The sequence below is a fragment of the Artemia sp. Qi Xiang Cuo genome, chromosome 4 (genome assembly GCF_049724085.1).
Source record: "Artemia sp. Qi Xiang Cuo chromosome 4, ASM4972408v1, whole genome shotgun sequence".
Classification (NCBI taxonomy): Eukaryota; Metazoa; Arthropoda; class Branchiopoda; order Anostraca; family Artemiidae; genus Artemia; species Artemia sp. Qi Xiang Cuo.
In genome coordinates, this window is record NC_142797.1 from 74,907,851 (window position 1) to 74,928,674 (window position 20,824).

Genomic DNA, 20,824 nt, shown 5'->3' on the forward strand with positions numbered 1-20,824 from the left:
TCAAAAATTAATTAAGATTTTAAGGAATAAATACCAGCATATGTATATTAAACTGACAACGCAAATTCATTTGAATTTTTTTCTGTAAAGTACAAATTATATTCTGGCTTTTAGAAAGCATAGGGGTTTTGAACCCTATTCACAGTAATTTTTGCTCGTTTTTAGTTTGACTGTTATTTATTTTAATTTCTGTTCGGTTTTGGGTTTCATTTATTTATTGATACTGGTCTGTGGAATTTGTATGCTTGGTAGATTATTTAATTCTATTTTCGTCAATTTTTGGTTCAGTGGAGTTCTTTACTTTTTTTGAGAAACTTTTTTCGTGGAAAAAGTATTTTTAATTAGTATAAAATAGAAGCATTATAAAAAACACTCTAGCTTAAAGAGTGTGGGGTTCAAGAGGAAAAAGCCCCCGTCAAATACGGGATTTTCCGTTCGTTTTGAGTTTAAATTCTTTTCTTGCTTTCATTTGATTTTTGTTATTTAATAAACGTCAGAAAAGACTCTGGTTGTCATGGTGATTGCGTTTGTAGAATTAATCAAGTCTAAAACTACCGTTTGAAATTTCAACTCAGAAATATTTGCCTTATTTTTGAAAAAAGGAGAAAAATGGCCCAAAAACATAATTATTTTTAATAGAAATTACACCCCTCGATTCAGCATATCAGAGAGCTTGATTGTGGTGGAGGTTTAAAATGCGTACCTAAAAATGAATAATTTTGCATTTTTTCCAAGACGGATGATCACGGATGTTTTTATTTGTTTGTTGTTGTTTTTTTTTCTTTTCTCCAATGCTCCTAAAATATCGAGATAGTATTGCGAAATCTGCTTTTATGGGTAGCAGAAACAAGAAAATTTGGATTTAGAACTGGTGGTGATAAATCAGTAGAGTATTCACCTTTGAAATACAACGCAGAAGCGAAACGAACGAACAGCTCGTACCGACCGGGGTATCCGCAGAGGAAAGGCTAATGAACCATTTTTGAAACTTAATGTACTTATAAGAGAAGATTTCAGTTAGTTGCACGATAAAATTTGAAGTTCAACGTGCATTTTATATTTAAGAGAAACAAAATGATTATTGGATATGTGTTTAAGGTAAAATATGAGAAGAAAACTTGCACATAATTTTAACTCTTTGTATCAAATTCACTGGGGCTGTTTATTTCGGGAAACCCGGAAGGACTAGTGAGCTTATAAGATAAGATTTCAGTTAGTTGCACGATCAAATTTGAAGTTCAAGGTGCATTTTATGTTCTGTTTTGAACTTAAGAGTTAAATTTAAAAAAAAAATATCAAATATCAAGTCGTTACATTTATAAGATTCTATATTTGTTTTATTTTCATATATGCATCCAGTTTAACTGTATGCAACCTCCTGCTAATGGTAGGATATAGTCCTAGTCTCTACCCTTTGCATCGCTACCCTACCCTACCATTTACTTCTCTACCCTACCATTTACTGAAGAGGTTTATTTCAGGAGACCAGCAAGGACCACTAAGCTTTAGGTTCTATTCTGAACTAAACAAATTAATAATAAAATTATTAACTCATTACGTTTGTAAAATCTGGATTTGTTTGATTTTCATATTTACCTCTAGTTCAATGACATTCCAGTCTATATCTCATTCTTAAGAGGCTTTAAGAACTAACTATTGATAATAAATAGTGTGCAACAACAAGGCAAAGATAATGTAAGTGCAACAAAATAAGTAAATTTTAGGTCACAACCAAGTGTTATATACAGGAATTATCGGGAGACATAAAGTCAAACTGGTGGCAAGTCTAAAAATCGTAATAATAAAGGCCCTTATAAGAACTTTCTTTTCCAGCAGTAGTCGGGAATCAGAAGCTGTGTGATTTATATTTAGCAAACCAGAAGCCAGTACAATTAGCACCACCGGTGGAAAGCTTGCAGGAGTGTTTAGAAAGTAAAGAGAAAGAAAACCCAGGTTAAAGTGAGGGTTCAGTAATACAAATTAAGCATATATCCTTTATTCGTAAGACTCTTCTAGCACCGCCTAAGCAAAACCATCCGGAACTTGTAAAAACTTCTCAGTGGAGGGAATATCGAAAGAGTTGAAGAATGCCTGAGGATCTTCTGCACCTGGAACAAATGGTGTTCTCACTCGTCTCTGGGTCTTTTGGGCTCCCTAGTAACATATACAATTTTGTCTGGTATTTTTCAATAGCCTCATTGGCCTCTGCAACGGCCAACCTCCGTTTTAGCTCCCTTCTGAAAGATAAGTGATGCATCTTATATGCTATAGAAACATTCGTTTGGGTAACATTCTGAGTAAGAGCTTTTTTAGGATTTTATGCTTATTGTTTGATGTTTAGCCAGAAGAAGGGAGCAAATTCAGTAAAATTCAGGAAGGCTTTAGAAAGCCTTTTTGCTGGAGGGTGTCAGAGTTTATAGCAGATTCATTAAATAAGAAATATGCCAGGAGGGAGGGAGGTAGATTATGATCTATGTTATATATATATATATATATATATATATATATATATATATATATATATATATATATATATATATATATATATATATATATATATATACCAAGCAAGCAGCAACTCCAAATGAATCACCTTTGTTGGGTACCAATGAATCACCTTAGGAAATTTGATAATTCCACAGTGAATACATAAAACATGAAGTGTCCCAATGACTTTTAATTAACATTTGTGCAAATTTACTGCATCTTTTTATTTTTACTGGGTTTTTCATCAAAGTTTATAGGCACCAAAAACTGCGATGGTATTTTTCTTCTAACACAATATTTCTCTCTACTTCACTTTCATTTTTGATTCGTTCTTATTCTCACAGTTGCTGGTCTTCTAATAGCACAGTTCTTTGTTCTTCACTTTCATTTTTGACATTTTCTGATATTCGCATTCTGTTGTAACTCTCGCTGTCACTTATCTTCGAACCGCAAATTTTTTTGGTCCTAATTGTCACATATCTTCTAATCACAAATTTCTTTATTCTTCATTTTCGATTCGCTCTGATCCTTTTTGTCAAATGTCTTATAACCGCATATTATCCGATGCTTTACTTTTGACGCATTTTTGCAAGTATTAAAACCGGAAATTGTTTTGTTCTTCATTTGTGTTTATCATTACTTCAGATATTTTTTAAGACTCTTTGCTGCAGCTGCTTGGCTTGGTCTTGTCCCATTTGATGGTCTAGTTTATTCATTTTCACCCATTCTGAATTTATATTTCTCAAATCATTACTTTTGATCTTGTCTCATTTGATGGTCCAGTTTGTTAATTATAAGCAATTGTTAACTTAAGTTTTATGAAACTGCTGAAAACGCCAATTTAAAATAGACTCATCACACATGGTATTTTATACTTAGCTATGTTTCTTGTTTAGTTTTGTTGGCATCATAGACAATATAAACGGTACAACTACTTCTGAAGCAAATATGACGGATGTATGCTCTTGAAAGGTGCTCATAAATATTCGGTCACTCCCGGAATTTTATTTTACAAAAATTTAAGGCTCATAGAAAATTTTTTTTAAACTCGGGACCTATAAAGATTATTTATTTAGGCCAGAAAATCCCAGGATGCCAGCTTTCTAAAAAAGGAAATATAAAGCCATTTTTTAGAAAAAATACATATATACATATACAATTATTGTTCGTTTAAAGAGATAAGATATATATCCGTAGTATTGCAGTTTTGTGAAATTATTCTTTTATTTCAAAACAAAATATATTGGATGAGCTCTGTTTCAAAGCATTGTTCTGCAAAAATTTAGCTTTGATCCTTAGAGTTGGGTTTGAGGGAGGATAGTATTCTCCGTTTTAGGGTTTTGTACAACACCCAGTTATTTAACACCTAACTGTCTTTTCTCCATTCCCGTAGGTTTATTTTAATTTCTTTATATTAATATTTCAATACCACTTGATAGACTATTCTTCAATTCACTTGAACTGTCTGTAGCATGATTATATGGCTATGTCATATATATTTAGAGTTTTTGTCTGCAGAAGTTGACTCACCCTTGTCCCCAATCGGTCAGACCAAAAGATTACCCATGGAATCTAAATCTCTTTTGTCGCTTTCCTCCAATCACTGCTTTTAGGCGTTGCGGTTGCAGAGCACGAAGCTTTTTCTTTTCTTCAATTGGTAACTTTTCTTATCCTTTCTTTCCTTGATGTCGGGCTTTTTGGGTCGGATTTGGAAGATGCTTTATAGTTAGTTTTATCTGAAATCTTGGAAACAAAACAATGAGTTTTGTTCTGTATTACTGCTCACCCGTTTTACCCTATTCTCTGGTTAGAGGGATGTATATTATAAGGCCACAATTTGACGTAGTTTAGGAGTTTTGAACCTCCAGTTTATTTTTGCTATTCCTCGAGAGGGAGAATACAAAGGAGCTACCTTATTGCGGTTTAAGAGGGTTTTCCCTCCACTTGTAATTTATGATCGGTAGTGCTCGCACATTAACACCCCTCAACTTAACACCCCAACTTAACACCCCAACTTAATTTCTTGGCATGGTATCAGAGTTTGTTTTTAAAGCAATACAACTTTATTACTTTATTACTCTGGTGTGAAATTACATGTGAAATTGATATGATATAAACTGGTTTGTGCTTTTTTTTTCTTTCTTCTCCTCAATCAGCTATGTGATTTTGAACCTTAAGATGGGTGATAAAATTATACATACATGCATACATACTGTTGGGTTAAATCCAGATTTAGCGATTTACCTGGTGGTTTTAGGCTACAAGTATAAGCCAATGATTATAGTCTATACTTATTCTCATTAGGATAGCGGTGTTAGTTACCCCTACCTATTAGAGGCTAGCCTCTACTGCACCATTAGCGGTATGCCCCATTTTCTTATCAACAATCATTTTTAGGTGAACGCTGAATATAGCTCTAAAAACCAGAATTTAATTAAAAAACAAGCTTTTTCAAATGAAAGCAAAGAGTGACATTAAAACTTAAAGCAAAATTGAGTTATAGCATATATAAAGGGGGAGGGGGGGGTGCACTTCATTAATCCCCCTAGTGTTTACACTCAAGCTTTCTCCCTGAATCTCTTTGCCCCTGAATCTCAAAGATACAGTTAATACGGACCTTAATCCAATAAAAAAGTGTAAGGACAGTGAGTTGTAGCAGGAGCTAATTTAATATTTTTACTAAATATCTAAAAGTCATCTTCAGCAATATAAACGAATAAAGTAAAACTAAATTAAACTTAAAAATTAAACCAACAACAAAAACACTTGCAGCAAAACCAGTTCATCAGTCCCAACTGAACTTGTTTTAAGTCATAATTTTGAGACTGTCTAATGGTTGGGTTTAGCTTTCTCGTTTTATTTTTTTCGTAAGTTTAATTTTGTGTTTTTTACTCAAGACAGCATTTAGATACATAACCAAAAAATTCATTTAGTTTTTCTATAATTCTCTGCCTTTAAAACTTCCTTGTTTGATTATGCTCTTCGTTAATTGCATAACGGAAAAGCCAACGTGGTCTTCATCGTTATTTTATACTCTAAGAACGACTGCTCAAAGAAAAGAGCAATTTGCATGAAAAAAAAATATATTTTTCACAAAACTATCTCAAGAACCAAAACATTTATTGATAAGGATTTGATTTAAACAAAAAATATCTGGCGTAGAAATATTTAAAAGCCAATCGCTGAGTCAACTACATGAGTCAACCATGAGTCAACTACACTTGTTGTTCTCATAGATAGTTTTACTGATATAATACGGAACATTAGCCTAAACAGAGGGAGATTAAGGGGAAGATAAGCCCCTCCCCCTGGAGCATAAAGTAATTTCTGTCGTTTAAGCTTTTAACATTTCTCTTTACTTTCATTTAAAACCGTTCTTTTTTTGTTTAATTGTTTTCAAGACTTTCATCCAAAAATTATTCAAGGTCGAAAACTGATCTCCAGGGTATCTCTTTGTTACTTTGTTTTGTGGTAATTTATTCAATTTAGTAGATTTGGAGATGTTGATGTCATCAGTACACACTATTTTTTAACAAACAAAATAGGACCACAACCAAATCTATTTATTGGAAAGACACAGAATTAACACACTTTTGATATAAACCCTGTGCATTTTTGCATAAACAAAGCTAAATATTTATAAATTAATAAGTGTAGCTAGGGGTAAACAAGTAGAAGTGTAATTAACATTATTATGATTAATATAAATGTAATCAGAATAAACTTAATCTTTATAGCTGTATATAAAATATATTGGATAAAGATAAAATCCTGATTGCTGTAAATACTATTGTTTATAGATAATCAAAATTATTTGAAAATAACTAATTGTTTAATAATCATATCTTAATGACTTTCTCTTAATAATTCCCTATTGTAGCAGTTCTGAAACAGAACCCTCTAAAAAGTTTTTTGGGATTGCGGCCAAATTAAAAAGATTACTTAATTAAAATTTTAAAATTTTCCTTGCACATCAAAGGAGCCATAGTAAAGCAAAAAGTAACTTCATCGATCTTACAGGTGTTGCTTTTCTTCGTTATGATTGGTGCTGCTACCGCCCAATTTGGGCTTGGAAGTCTGCTTGGCGGTGGCTTAGGAAGAGGCTTACTCGGAGGAGGCCTCAGACCAGGTTTTGGAGGTGGATTGAGACCTGGGTTGGGTGGCTTCAGAAGAGGATTCGGAGGAATCGGACGCGGATTCGGAGGTGGTTTCAGACGAGGATTTGGAAAATAATTTAATGCTGAAATTTTCCTACTCTTCAAAATTTTATTTTTTTTAACAATTTAACTGGTTCAATTTTTGCAATATAGAATTTATAGTACAATGTTTCTTCGCTGTTACCTATGGCAAATATCAATAGCTTAATTAATGAATTTAATTTTTTTAGGAATGTATTGGTCATTTTTACAGATTAATTAATATTTATTTAACAGCGCAAATTAATATTTTTTACAGATTAATTAACAGCGCAAATTAATATTTTTTTAGGTAGAAACATAGCGTAACAATAAACTCTTAGGGGGAGGAGAAGGGTTAACAAGACATTATTCGATTTCTTAAGTGCTTTAGGCTCATAGGAAGGCTAACCTATTGGATCCATGCTCCCACATTGCACTAAAAATAAAATAAGAAAATGTTTTTTTCGCTGACATTTATTATAAAGTCTAATAAAGTTCATGTGAAACTAGAACTAGATATGAACATTCATATTTAGTATGGGCAAAAAAATCTATCCTTTTCCACTAAATATTATAAAAAAAAGGAAAAAAGAAAAAAATATATCTGCAAATAATGCTCTGCTAACAGAATAAAATAAAAATCATATCTGTTTTATTTCAAATTAAAAAAAAACAATAGGAAATACAACCAAATTCAGGAATAGGATTACCAACTAGTGAGCCTTTTAAAAGCTAGGGCGTCATTTGACTTTTTATTATAATTTGCTTTAACTGTCTGTTGTTTTTTTTCATGTCAAGGTAATATATCCAAGAATACCAGCTCTTTTTCATGGTCTTAAGAAAAAACAAAATGAATGACAAGAATTAATGCATTCAGATTTGTTTCTTGAATTTCTGTTTTCTCAAATGAGACAATAAAAAGTAAATTCAATTCCAATGGGCTTTCCAACTGAGCTATCTCAGTTGCCCAGTTGCCCGCAAGTCCTGTTGACATGGTAATCATTATCATAAATCTTAGGAAAAATTGGAATTAGGGTCTCCAATTGCCTACAAATAGTTCGTAGAACTGATATATTATTTGAATTGCCCATATTCCGTGCCATTCTACAATAGTTATGCCCTAAAATGGATGATAGACTATCTATCAACAAGTACAATGATACGATTTTTATACAACTACTCTCACTCAGAATACCTGTCTTGGCTTTACTCCAATTAGCCATGTCTCTCAACTTTTTCATTACAGTCAACCGAGTTGATTTTAATTCAAGTTGATTTGTGTTTTTCTCGCTAAATTCTGCTTGGTCCATTCTACTAAGCCAAAAATTTTCAGAATCAGTCAAAGAACATTATGTTAGAAGCATTTTTAGTTTAAAAAACAATCTATAAGAGCTGTTTGTCCAAAAATATATTTTTGAAGAAAAGTCAAGCTAAATTGAACCAAAATCATATAGGAATTAAGTCAAACCTCAATCGAACAGTCTATAGTGACGAACTTTAAGTAAGGAGTGAATCGGCCGATTAGTAACTAAAACTCTAAAAAAAGGAATTCTGGTAACAATACCTTCTGCCTTTGAATGAATTGGGTTTTTATACTGATTCCTTATATATAAAACTTAAGGGTAATTGTCTTTATTCTTCCCGCTCAATTTTTGAAACAGATCTTACAAATCTTGGTAACGCCACTGCTTGTATCTCTTCGATAGTAAACCCGGTATGAGACAATTGACAGAAACATAATTAGTCTTTGACGCCTGGGTTCTTTTTTTGTTAATCCAGTTTAACACAGGAGAAAAAACAAAAGTAAAAGCACGTTAGATTCTATGAAGATCAAATTAGATGAGCAGGTTAGGATATGTAAAAGAAAATATAACCCCTGCTGAGCTAAAAATTGTATTTTCTTTTGCACATGAAATTAAAATAGAAGAAATTGTAGGAAAAATTGAAAAAAAAAATCTTTAGATTTATAGGGGACAAGGTTACTATGGACCCCCTCCTCCAATCCTTGTATATGTCAACAACCTCTCAGAGGCATATGGACATATAAACATTAAAACTTACGACAATTTGTATGGAAATACAAGAAAAGCAAGAATATGGAAAAGTTCGCGATTTCACAGCAAGAGTCTAAAGACCCTCGTCCATCGTAGATACCCCCATTAAAATGCAACAACGAAAGCAAACGACCTATAATCTCTTATTTAAGATTTTTTCGTTTGACAAATGGTCTTCACATGAACAAGTAAACAGAGCTGGATAAAGGGCTATTGGAACAACTGGGCCCGATCACGCCCCATGTTCTAATGGGCCCCACCCTGCCATCAAATTGGAAAGAATATTTTTTTTCAAAATTGTGAAATATTCTTTACAATCCATGTAACCGTTGCCCCCAAAGAGGATCATTTTCCAGGCTAAAACTAATAAAAAACTATCTTATCAAATAGTTCGTGATAACAAACTATAAGTAAGGAGCAACTCGGCTCAATAGCAATCGAAACTCTAAAAAGCGGAATTTTGGTACCAATAGATATTAAATAAAAAAACAAGTTTTTTTTAACTGAAAGTAAGGAGCGACATTAAAACTTAAAACAATCAGAAATTATTCCGTATATGAAAGGGGCTGTCCCCTCCTCAATACCTCGCTCTTTACGCGAGATGGAGTTTAACAATATCCATCCAAAGCTGGATATTGAATTTTTTCCGATTTTCAAAAAAAGGGGAGAAACACTCAAAAACTAATGTGCTCTTCACACAATCAGATTTAGTGCATCAGAGAATCCTAATGTAGAGGTTTCAAGTTTATATCTAAGCATTTAGAATTTTGTAATTTTTGCCAGTAGAAAGATCATGGATGCATGGTATTTTTTTATCTGGTTTCTTTTTTAAATTTTACTTTCACAAAGACGATGTTATTTAACCAATAGTCCTAGAAAACTGGAGAACGCTTCAAGGAGATTGAGCGTGATCAAAGAAAGTGGACTAGCCTCCGTACCACGCCGCAGTTCCTCCCTACTAACGAAAACTAACGAAATAACAACCATAAAAAAAAAATCAATCGCCAAACAACATATAATATTAAAAAGAGACCATACCTGAGGCCTGGGAGTCATAGCGCAGAGAAGACCACCATATCAAAAACTAAACATTCAGGGGACATCAACTCCACATAAAAAAAAAACTATTCTGTTTGATTCTTAACTAAATGGTCCTTAAGAATCCTCTTGAAAGTGCCAAACGAGTGGCATTTCTGTACTGAAGAAGGCAGGGAGTTCCAAACCTGATGACAAGTGATGAGGGGATTGATATCTGACCGCACAGTGGGAGTAGGAGGAATGCAGATAATATGTGACGAACGAAGGTTATATGGAGCTGAATCAGAAACAAACTGAGGAGTTTTTTGAAGAGATTTTGGAAGATTGCCATGAAGCTGATGAAAAACAAAAGAAGCACAAGAAAGAATGTAGATAGACTCTAGATTTAGAAGCGGTCTTGGTAAAGAACGGATGGTGTCCATAACCAGACGCCGTGCTTTGTTATACATTACACAACGCGACCGCATTGTAGAAGGAAAAGTAGACATCCATACTATGGGACAATACGAGACATATGACTGGACAAGGCAGAAACAAAGAAGCTTCAGGATGGATCCAGGAAAGGTGTGTTTGAGTTTTCGAATGACACCCAAACTCCGTGAGACCTTAACCCTAATCATGGCTATATGGTGTCTAAACGAAATGTTCTCATCAAGCAGGATACCAAGAAACCAGACCAACCGATTCTTTGGTCTACACAAGGAGCCTTGTGACACCTGAAGCTGTGTCAGTTGAGGGAAAGCTACACCTATTCGAGAAAAGATAAGAAAATGTGACTTGGCAACATTCAAGGCCAAGTAATTCGCATCAAACCATGAAACTACTCTCTCGAATATTGCCACCAGGTTAGACCTGATATCACATTCCGTCTTCCCTAGAGTCCCAAAAGTGCTTTCGTCAGCAAAAACAACGAGGTAATCTTCATTGGAAGTAGCATTGGGACACGAAGAAACATCCGGATGACACAGATTGCAGCATACTAGAGGACTGGTGTTTTTGACTACTGAAATCAGATCATTGACGTAAATCAGAAATAAAACGGGGCCAAGAACAGATACCTGGGGGACGCCATATTCTACTTCAGAAGAGCTCCGGAAAAGCGTATCAATTGAAATAAGTCTACCAGAAAGACATGATTCAAACCAAGAGAAAGCATTTGATCTTATACCAATATGCGATGTTTCCAAAGAAGAATCTGATGAGTCAAAGAATCAAAAGCTTTGCGAACATCCAAAAATAAAGCTGCCAGGATAAGACCAAAATATATTGCCAAATGACTGAAATTCAATAGAGATGCGCAAGCATGCTCTGTAGAGTGAGTCGCTCGCAATCCGAACTGGAATTCATGGAAAATTTTTTTGAGATCCAGAAAACTAAGAAGTCTGGATAGCATAGCCTTCTCAAAGATTTTTCTGAAAACAGATAGAAGAGAAATTGGCCTATAATTAACAGGATCACTCCGGGACCCACCTTTATACAGCACTATAACCTTCGCTCGCTTGAGTGATTCAGGGAAAATTCCTTTCTCGAAAGACAGATTGAAAAGCTTAGTCAATGGTGACAGAATGGCAGGCAGAACGGCACGGATAACCCTTGTAGGAATTCTGTCTGGCCCTGAAGACGATGAATCTTTAAGGGCATTTACAGTCCGAGCTACCTCAAACTCAGAAACAGGGTTCAAGACCATTGACTTTAAACATGGGGGTCCATGATAGGCTCTGAAATCTCTACGAGAAGTTGTAGAGCTCACTGTGGACGCAGTAGTCTTTCCTGTATTAGCAAAATAAGGCGTAAGCTTTAGCTGAACATCTTCTTCTCCTTGGACAGTCTTACCATCGACTATCAGCGTTGTTGGAACTAAAGGCGGAGGGGGAGTAGGTCTAAGTGCAGAATTAATAATTTTCCATGTCCTCCCAACATCTTTTCCACACTCAGAAAATTTCCTGTGATAATACTGAGACTTGGCCTTCCGACACAGAGAATTAAATATACTCCTATAGGCCTTGAACTGCTGATAGTGAGAAGCAGATGACGAAGCCTTGTACAGCTTCCACCGATAATCGTTCCTTTTCTAGCTTTTATGGAGACCTGGAGTCATCCACGGATTCAGCAGTACTATCCTTTTCGAGGTATGAGGCGCTGGATTCTGGTGGCAAACTTCTAGGATACCTTCTTTTACTGAATCATAAAAGAAATCAAAAGAGCGGTTAAAATCTCATTCAGAATCCAAACTCTCCCAAGGCTGATCAGACAAACGAGATTTAAGTAGACTGATCTCACTGACACCAAAACAGAAAAATGGGAGATTAGATGGCGAAGCTTTACGCTGCGATCGATCAGCAGTCCTATATCGTGAAATAGCAGGGAAATGATCAGAAATATCACTAACCATCGCCGAATTATCTAAGACATCTAGTGTCCAAAAAATATTATCAATAAGTGATGCATGCATCTCAGTAACTCGGATTGGTATACAAACTGAAGGTAGAGTTTCCGCAGAAAGCATCATTGACAAAAAATCTGCAGCCGAAGCAGAATTTTGATCCAGCAGGTTAAGGTTGAAATCCCCCATAAGGAATAGTTCGCAAGGATGCTTTTGGACTAAGTCCACAACCTCTTCCAGAATTTTCATAAACGAAGGAATAGATCCACTAGGGGATCTGTAAACCAAACCGACAACTAAATCCTTACAACCTGACTTAATCTCAATAAAAAGGGATTCAAAGATTCCTTCCTCATTTCTCCTCAAATCACTTCGGATATTATATACAAGATGATCGGCAATATACAGGGCGAGGCCACCTTTCGCCATCTGTTTCTGGTTCATCCTCTCCATCCTAAATCTTTGGATATCTAAAAGCATATCCTTTTTTGAATCCAGGAAAGTTTCACATAATCCAATAACATCCGAAGTTCCACCACTGACGATCCGTTTCAGCTCATCAAAAGAGGAGCAAAGTCCCTGAATGTTTAGGTGAAGCACAGAGAAAATACCATTTTGTTTAGAAGAGGAAGAACCATTTAATTGCGAAACATAATTACTTTCAATAACCGATTTAGGATCATTATTATTCCTATTTCTACTTCCAACTGATTACTAATTATACTTGTATATCTAAAGGATTATTTTGTAACACAACAAAACGTTCCCTCAAAGAGTTGACATCACCCTGGTCACCAAAAGAATTAATCATTTTACTTACGGTTAATGGTAGATCCGCTCCGCGACCAAACTCACCAGACCGAGAGCTATCGATATCACAGCAGAGCTATGGCATCTATGCGGAAGTAACGCTGAACTCATTTTTGTGCAGACATGAAACTTAAAAACAAAAGTAAAACAAAAGTAAAGAGCAATGAAGAGACAAAAAAAAAGAAATAAAAGAAGAACAAAAAAAGAGGAAAAGGGATCATCGATTAAATAATCCGGGAGATCCACACACACGCAGGACCACAATCATATTATAGTAAATATGACAATTAAAATATAATTATACAAAAAAAAACAAAGGAAACAACGAACCGGATGAAATAAAACAATGAAATAACACAATTAAATAACAAACCAAAAATCAGTACTCAATAACACGTGAAGGGATGACCCCGGTAGACTCACTAACAGACATCATAAATAAATCAAAACAAGTATCTTTTACACACGTCCAGTTTTTTACATTTAAATTTTTCTTGGCTCCAAGACATATTTTAATTCCTATTGACATAGCTCTGGTTTCGGCCACCTTCATTGACGGAATAGCAGAAGTGCGTAGACTATATCCGTACGCTAAAAGTTCTTTACGGCGACGTGCTAGGTCTCGATGTAAATCGCAACTGATACTTTTACGAGATTCTTTAAGTTTTCCACATTCCGCATAATATCATCCTTGTCAGTAATGCTTGTCAACGTGACTATAATAGGCTCAATCTTATTCCTAGCAGAAGACCTAGTTGAAGCCCCTTTCTGTCTATTACTGTTCAAACGATATCACTTCACAAATGGAATAGCGTCAGCATTTGCTAACCCGATATCAGTCAAAAGCTCGCAAATAGCAGTTTCTACAGTTTACCCAGACACACTGGGGAGACTGTGAAGTAAAAAATTTTTTATTTCAGACGCAAGCTCCAATTACAGGCACGACATTTTATATTAATCAACTCTGATCTCAAAGCGCAATTTTCCTGCCATAATCGGGAATTTTCCTGGTGTAGAGTATCAATTCCTTGTCCAAGATTAGCCACCAAATGCATAAGGCCTTGATGCTTCTGATCGAAATAATCCTTTGTAAGAGACTTCATATTTAAATTCCTTATTACTAACAATAAATTCCTGCATATGTGATAAATCTCCTCTAAAAATCCATCGAAGGAAAACTTACTCGCAAGGGCCCCTTTCTTCAGAGAATAAAAAACCAGAGGGGCCCGCTTTCAAACAACGCCAAAACAAACAATAGCCAGCCAGCGCCTTGAAATGATACTGCAATCATCTCTTACGCACACAAAGCTCCGCACCGAATTTCAAGACCTAATTTCACCGAATTTAAAAGACCTAATTTCAAGAACTTTCAACTACGTTGAACAAAATGGATGTCTCAAAATTTTGATTGGATGTGTTTGGGAAAATGGTGGGCGTAAAGGGGGCGTTAGTTGCTCTCCAATCACTTTCAACTATTAGAAAAGGCGCTAGCCCTTTAGATATCCAATGAAATGAGCCCTTTTGAAGTTTCTAAGCTTTCAATAGAAACCTTGTATGCCCCCAGAGCATAATTTACAACCCTTGCCCTGAGGGCTCTGGGGGGGGGGGTTTCATCCTTAAAGAACTAATTTACAAAACTTTCAACTACGTTGAATAAAATGGCTCTCTAAAAAATTGATTGGATGTGTTTGGGGAAAAGATGGGCGTGAGAGGAGGGCTAGTTGCCCTCCAAGCGATTCCGACTATTAAAAAGGAAAGTAGCCTTTTGATTTCTCGTTTAAATAGGCCCCATTTCAAGTTTCTACGACAAAGATTTCAATAAAAACCCTATATCCTCCAAGGGCATAACTTATAACCCTTTCCCTGAAGACTGCAGGGGGAGTGTCCTGCTCAAAGGTATAATTTCCTAAACTTTGAACTGCGTGGAACAAAAGCTATCTCATAACCTTTATTAGATGTGCTTGGAGAAGTGTTGGGCGTGGATGGGGTTTTACTTGCTTTCCAATCACTTTCGACTATTAAAAGGACACTAGCTATTTCAATTTCCATTCGAATGAGCCCTTTTTGAAGTTTCTATGACAACGCGTTCTATAAAACCTTATATACCCCCTGGGCATAATTTACAACCCTTGCCCATAGGGCTAGGGGGGTTGTCATCCTCAAAGACCTAATTTCCAGAACTTAAAACTACGTTGAGTAAAATGGCTATCTCAAAATTTTGATTAGATGTGTTTGGGGAAAAGGTGGGCGTGAGAGGCAGGATAGTTGCCCTCCAATAACTTTCGACTATTAAAAAGGGCACTAGCCCTTTGAATTTACAATCGAATGAGCCTTTTTTGAAGTTTCTACGACAACTCCTTCTATAAAAAACCTTATATGCTCCCAGGGCATAACTTACAACCCTTGCGCAAAGGGCTGTGGGGGACTGTCCTTCTCAAAAACATAATTTCTCTCTGGAGATCCACTACGCTGAACAAAATGGCTATCTCAAAATTTTGGTTGGATGTGTTTCGGGAAATGACGGGCATGGAAGGGTGTTAGTCACCTTCCAATCACTTTGGACTCTTAAAAAGGGCACAAGCCACTCCAATTTCCAATTGAATGAGCCCTTTTCGAAGTTTCTACGACAACTTCTTCGATACGAAGTGCAATGCTCTAAAGGAAAAAACTAATAAATAATACATTGTGCCAACATCGTTCCTATATACCCCAAGGGCATAACTTAAAACCCTCACCCTGAGGGTTGTGGGGGAGTATCCTCCTCAAAAACATATTTTCTATCTGGAAATCAACTACGCTGAACAAAATGGCTATCTCAAAATTTTAATTGGATGTGTTAGGGGGAATGAATGGCGTGGGGGGGGGGAGGGGGTTTAGTTGCCCTCCAATCACTTTCGACTATTTAAAATGGCACTAGCCACCTCTAATTTCCAATCGAATGAGCTCTTTTCGAAGTTTCTGCGACAACTCCTTCGATACGAAGTTCCCTGGCATGAAAAAAAAAATATGCTTAAAATAAAAACATTGTGCTAACATTGTTCTTTACTTAGGCAGCGCGATCGCGCTGCCTATACTTGTAAAGTAAGAATTGTTTTCTTAAATTGTTTTTTTCTCAACAGTCCCAATTCTAGGCTTCTACAAAGTTGTTGGTTTCAGACAGGTAATTTTAGCTCCTTCAAATGAATTCAAAGCTTAAAATATCGCCTTGGAGGGTTTTGTTCAAGCTCCTAACTCTACTCTTTCAGTACCTCCCTTTCTTAGACTTCGGAAAATGCATTAGATACATAATGATTGAATATGTGAAGATTAAAGACATTGATTTTTTTGCCGGGAATCCTAACTGTTTAAAATTTTGTTGAGTTTTACTTCATTTTGGTAGGTAAAAATTTAATACTTTTCTTTTTCCTTGAGAATTTTATTTTTCATCCAACTTTATATTTTCAAATGTAATCTGGGAGAAAGACAGGAGGAGGGGGGAAATTTTCGAATCATTTGTCTTAGAAACTTGGGAAGTGGAAGTTATGTCAGTAGGGTTTGAAAAGGTAACTCCAAACATAGAATAGAAGCTCTCATGCTGCTTCTTTGTAAAACTTGTTCAAACAAATGGCACAATTAGTTTCAATGTCACTATGTGAAAATTTACTTTTAGGCCTCCGTTATGGTTCGATCTTGTGAACACGCTTTTACATATTTGACTTCTCTTCAACTGTAAGTGAATATTTGCCCAAGTCCCGAACAAATAGCCAAATTTTCCCGAAACTGTTTATTCGTCAGATAGAAGCAATCTAAAAAAGGCTGGTAGGTATCAAGGTGTAAATACTGTTAAAGCAGGTAATGGGAAAGCTGGAATATGGAAGATTAGTAGCCTAAGACAGTCACACTAAAATGTAGCAGCACTTCTCTATTTCTGTCGGGGATTAGCTTAGGCCAAAACTAATATCACATCTTAAGAATGTGTCTGACTGCCAGGCTGCCAATCAGTGCTGTTCTCCCAGAAAACCAAGTGGTGCCTTTTATAAATATAATGATCAATGAGCATCAATCATGCAATTGGATATGCATTATCTTCATATTACATATAACATTGATATGCAAATCCATCCATAAAGTTAATGCAGTAATCTATATATGGTAAGTATAATTCAGACTTTGAATACCATACTCCACTAGCCGTACTAGAGTAAATATGATATAGAGCTTTTGATAAAATGGTACATGTAAAATTATTGAGTGTGATATTTATGACTAGTATTTGACTTGCCAATGAATTAATTTACAATTTTGATGTTAATTCAGAAAACTATTGTTACATTTACTACTGTTCTGCAAATCTTGCATTTAAAAATACATTTGGCTCAAAGTAAACCTGTAAAGACACAAGTTGTGCGGCTAAAGCGTCGGAAACGTTTAGAATTTTGTCAAGTTCTGCAACTGGCAGCTTTGAACTTATTGTAAACCTGATTGCAAAATTCCAAGTTTAATTTTCATATTTTGTAGTCGAATTTTCATATTTTGTAAACTATCGAAATTATTGTGCTCTCAGGAACAGCAATGGTCCTAGAACCAGTGCAAGCCGGGGGCTAACACATTCTTTCAATTCTAAACAAAACGCTTAAGCTGGCTTAGAACCAGACAGTAAGAAGTTCCTGCAACCTCCAGTTGAATGGGGCGTTTGTTCACTCCTGGGCCCATTTTGGCCACAATATGGTTTTCCATAGTCACCGATGCTCTTCTATCAACATTAGCCACAATCCTAAGCAAACAATCTCAAGCCTATTACCTCCGATCGGTTATATATTTATGCCTAAAAATACTACGCTTCAACAGGGAGGCAACCTATAACAGATAACATAGCTAAGAAGAGGTTTTTGAGTCCAAAAAAAAACATTAGGACAGATCAAACCCGGAAAAAACTATCCGTTAATGAGAATCCAGTGCAAATGCTGTGTCATTTATTAGCCTTCCTTAAGGGATACCACTTCCTTAAGGGATGCAGACTAATGTTTAATGCAAGATGAAACATTAGTCTGGTTTTTTACTGCAATGGTAAATATTTTATTTCTTTAACAACACTCACGTATTGTTTTTCGTAATTAATTTAAAAAAAAAAAATTTCGAAAAAAGAAGTTTTTAAAAGAAAAGGTTATAGTAAACTTAAGATCAGCAGAAACAAATACCTGTTAAAATTCAAACTAGAAATAACAAGATATTACTGTTAAAGAATAAACGACACCCAAAACGAACAGAAATTAAATAAACGATCATAGCAAAAAAAACATACAAGTACTAATGTAAATGAATAAATTACCAGAAGTTACTATGAAAGAACAAATGAAACCCAAAACGAACAGAAAATAAATAAACAATCATAGCAAACAAACATACAATAATTACTAATTTTCATGAATAAATAAATCTTAAAACGAGTGAAACTTGAATAGAATATGTAAGTCAAGCTTGAAACAAACAAAAATCACTACAAACAAGATTTTGGATTTTTCTCACTGTCAAATTCTAAAACCTACTGCGCCATTAGCGCTTTACTGAAAAGGAATTATGTTACAGATCATTATATATCAAATATTCATTTTAATTTTGTTATTTCTATCCAAGACTCTTCAAGACAAATATAGTTTCACTACAAATAAAAGTTTGGATACTGCCCCCTTCCTTAGCTGTAAAAGTCTAAAGCCTACTCAGTCATTGGCACTTCACTGAAAACGGATTATATTACAAATATTTGTTTTCCAGTTATTATAGCATTGAAAATGAAAATAAAAACTACAGCGAAATAAAATCTTGAACTGATAATCTTTCAACAATTGTTATCATTATATATGAAATATTCAGTTTGATTTTATTTGTAATTTCCGAGACTGCTCAATACGCATACAGTTTTCATTAAAGTCCCAAAGACGCATTAGGTTTTAGACTTTTACAATGAGGGAAGGAGGCAAAACCCAAACTCTTGTTTGTTGTGATTTTGTTCGTTTCAAGCTTGATTTGTATATTCAATTGAAGTTTCACTCGTTTTAATATTTATTTATTCCTTTATATTAGTACCTATTGAGTGTTTGTTTGCTATGATTGTTTATTTAGTTTCTATTTGTTTTGGGTTTCATTTTACTTTGATAATAATTTCTTGTAATTTATTCATTTACACTAGTACTTGTTGTATGTTTTTTTGCTATGATTGTTTATTTAATTTCTGTTCGTTTTGAGTTTCATTTATTCCTTAATAGTAATTTCTTGTCGTTTCTAGTTTTAATTTAACAGGTATTTGTATCTGCTTATCTTAAGTTTAATTTGGCCTTTACTTTTCTTTGAAAAACTTCTTTCTCGGAAAGCCTTTTCAAATTAATTTTTGTCCGTTTTTGATTGCAAAAAGTTTCAATTTTGTAGAAAATGCCTTATTTCAATTTTTTTCCAACATAAAACTTTCATCAAAGTGTCAAACCTAGTAACAAGGTACCAAAGTATCAAAGTAAAGAAAGAACCTAAGTAAACAAGGTATCAAGGTAAACGCAGTATCAAAGTAACAATAAGCAAGTTCCGTAGCTCCGAGCCATTTCTCCGGGGCTAGGGGGGGGGGGTGTTCAAAGCTGGAAATGTATTTATTCAGGCTTTGAACTTTTCTGAACAAAATGGCTATCTCAAAATTTTTGACCGGATGCCTTTTGGAAAATGGGGCGTGGGCAATTTGCCCACTGATCACTTTTGACTCTCAAAAAAGCGCTAAAAGTTTCAATTTCCGATCAAGGGAGCCCTCTCCGAAGTTAATACGGCCATCCCTTTCACATAAACTTATATTCTAATAATGGAAACTTACATAAGTTACGATCCTTTCCCTGGGGGCTATAGAGAATCTCTCAACCTCTAAGTTATAGCAATTTGAATTTAGGACTATTTTGAACAAAATGGCTATTTCAAAATTTGGGGGGGAAGCTTCTTACTTTTTGATCATCTTCGATTCTTAAAAAGAGCTCAAAAGATTTCGATTTCTGATCGAATGAACTTTCTCCAAAATTTATACGACCACGTCTTCCAGAAAAGCTTTATATGTTAACGATGGGCTACTAGTATAACTTACAGCCCTTTCCCCCAGGTCTGAGGGGTGGAGGGCTCGTTCAAAACCGTAACCATAGTTATTGGCTAACTCAAAACTTTGATATAAAGCATTTAGAAAAAAAAGAAGTGAGGGAGGGGGGTTGCCTACTGTCTGATTACTCTTGACTTTTAAAAATGGAGCTAGAACTTTAAATTTAAATCGAATGAGGCTTTTCCAAAGTCTGTACGATTACCCATTCGATAAAAACGCTATATATAAACAAGGGACTGCTTGCATAACTTACAGTTCTTATCCTGGGGGCAGTGAGAGGTTTTGTCAACCCCGAGGAATAATTATTTTAATTACTTCACCTCTTGACTATTTCAGACATAATAGTTATCTCAATATTTTGATTGGATGCGTTTGGGGAAAAGAGGGCGTGGAAAGGGGAGGGGAGCTTGATATCCTCCAATCCCAGTTTGACTCTTAAAAAGAGCACTAGAAATCATTATTTGCAATTGAATGAGAACCCCCCCCCCTCCGAAGTTTATAACACCACCCCTTGCATATGAAGTGACTCTGGAGAAAACAATTGGAGCGTTATGGCCTTTCGGTTAATGGGGGGAGGCTAAGTGCCATCAGATCACTTTTGACTTTTAAAAAGGGAACTAGAACTTTCAATTTCTAATCATTTAAATCCCTTCCGAAGATTATGCGGCCACTATTGGCGTGGAATGCCGCTCTGGCCCCCATTACCGTACCGTAAATATAGGGTATGCTAATACCCTGTTACGGTATACCCTGTTCCAGGGTATGGTAACGTGAT

General features: G+C 35.2%; 1 long non-coding RNA gene across 1 annotated transcript; it reads left to right on the forward strand.

Annotated features, from left to right (window-relative positions):
• Nucleotides 1–1,010: 1,010 nt before the first annotated feature.
• On the forward strand, nucleotides 1,011–6,827 carry LOC148953433 (uncharacterized). Its single transcript, XR_016141711.1, has 2 exons — nucleotides 1,011–1,098; nucleotides 6,508–6,827. It is a non-coding gene; the product is annotated as an uncharacterized LOC148953433 (long non-coding RNA).
• Nucleotides 6,828–20,824: the final 13,997 nt, after the last annotated feature.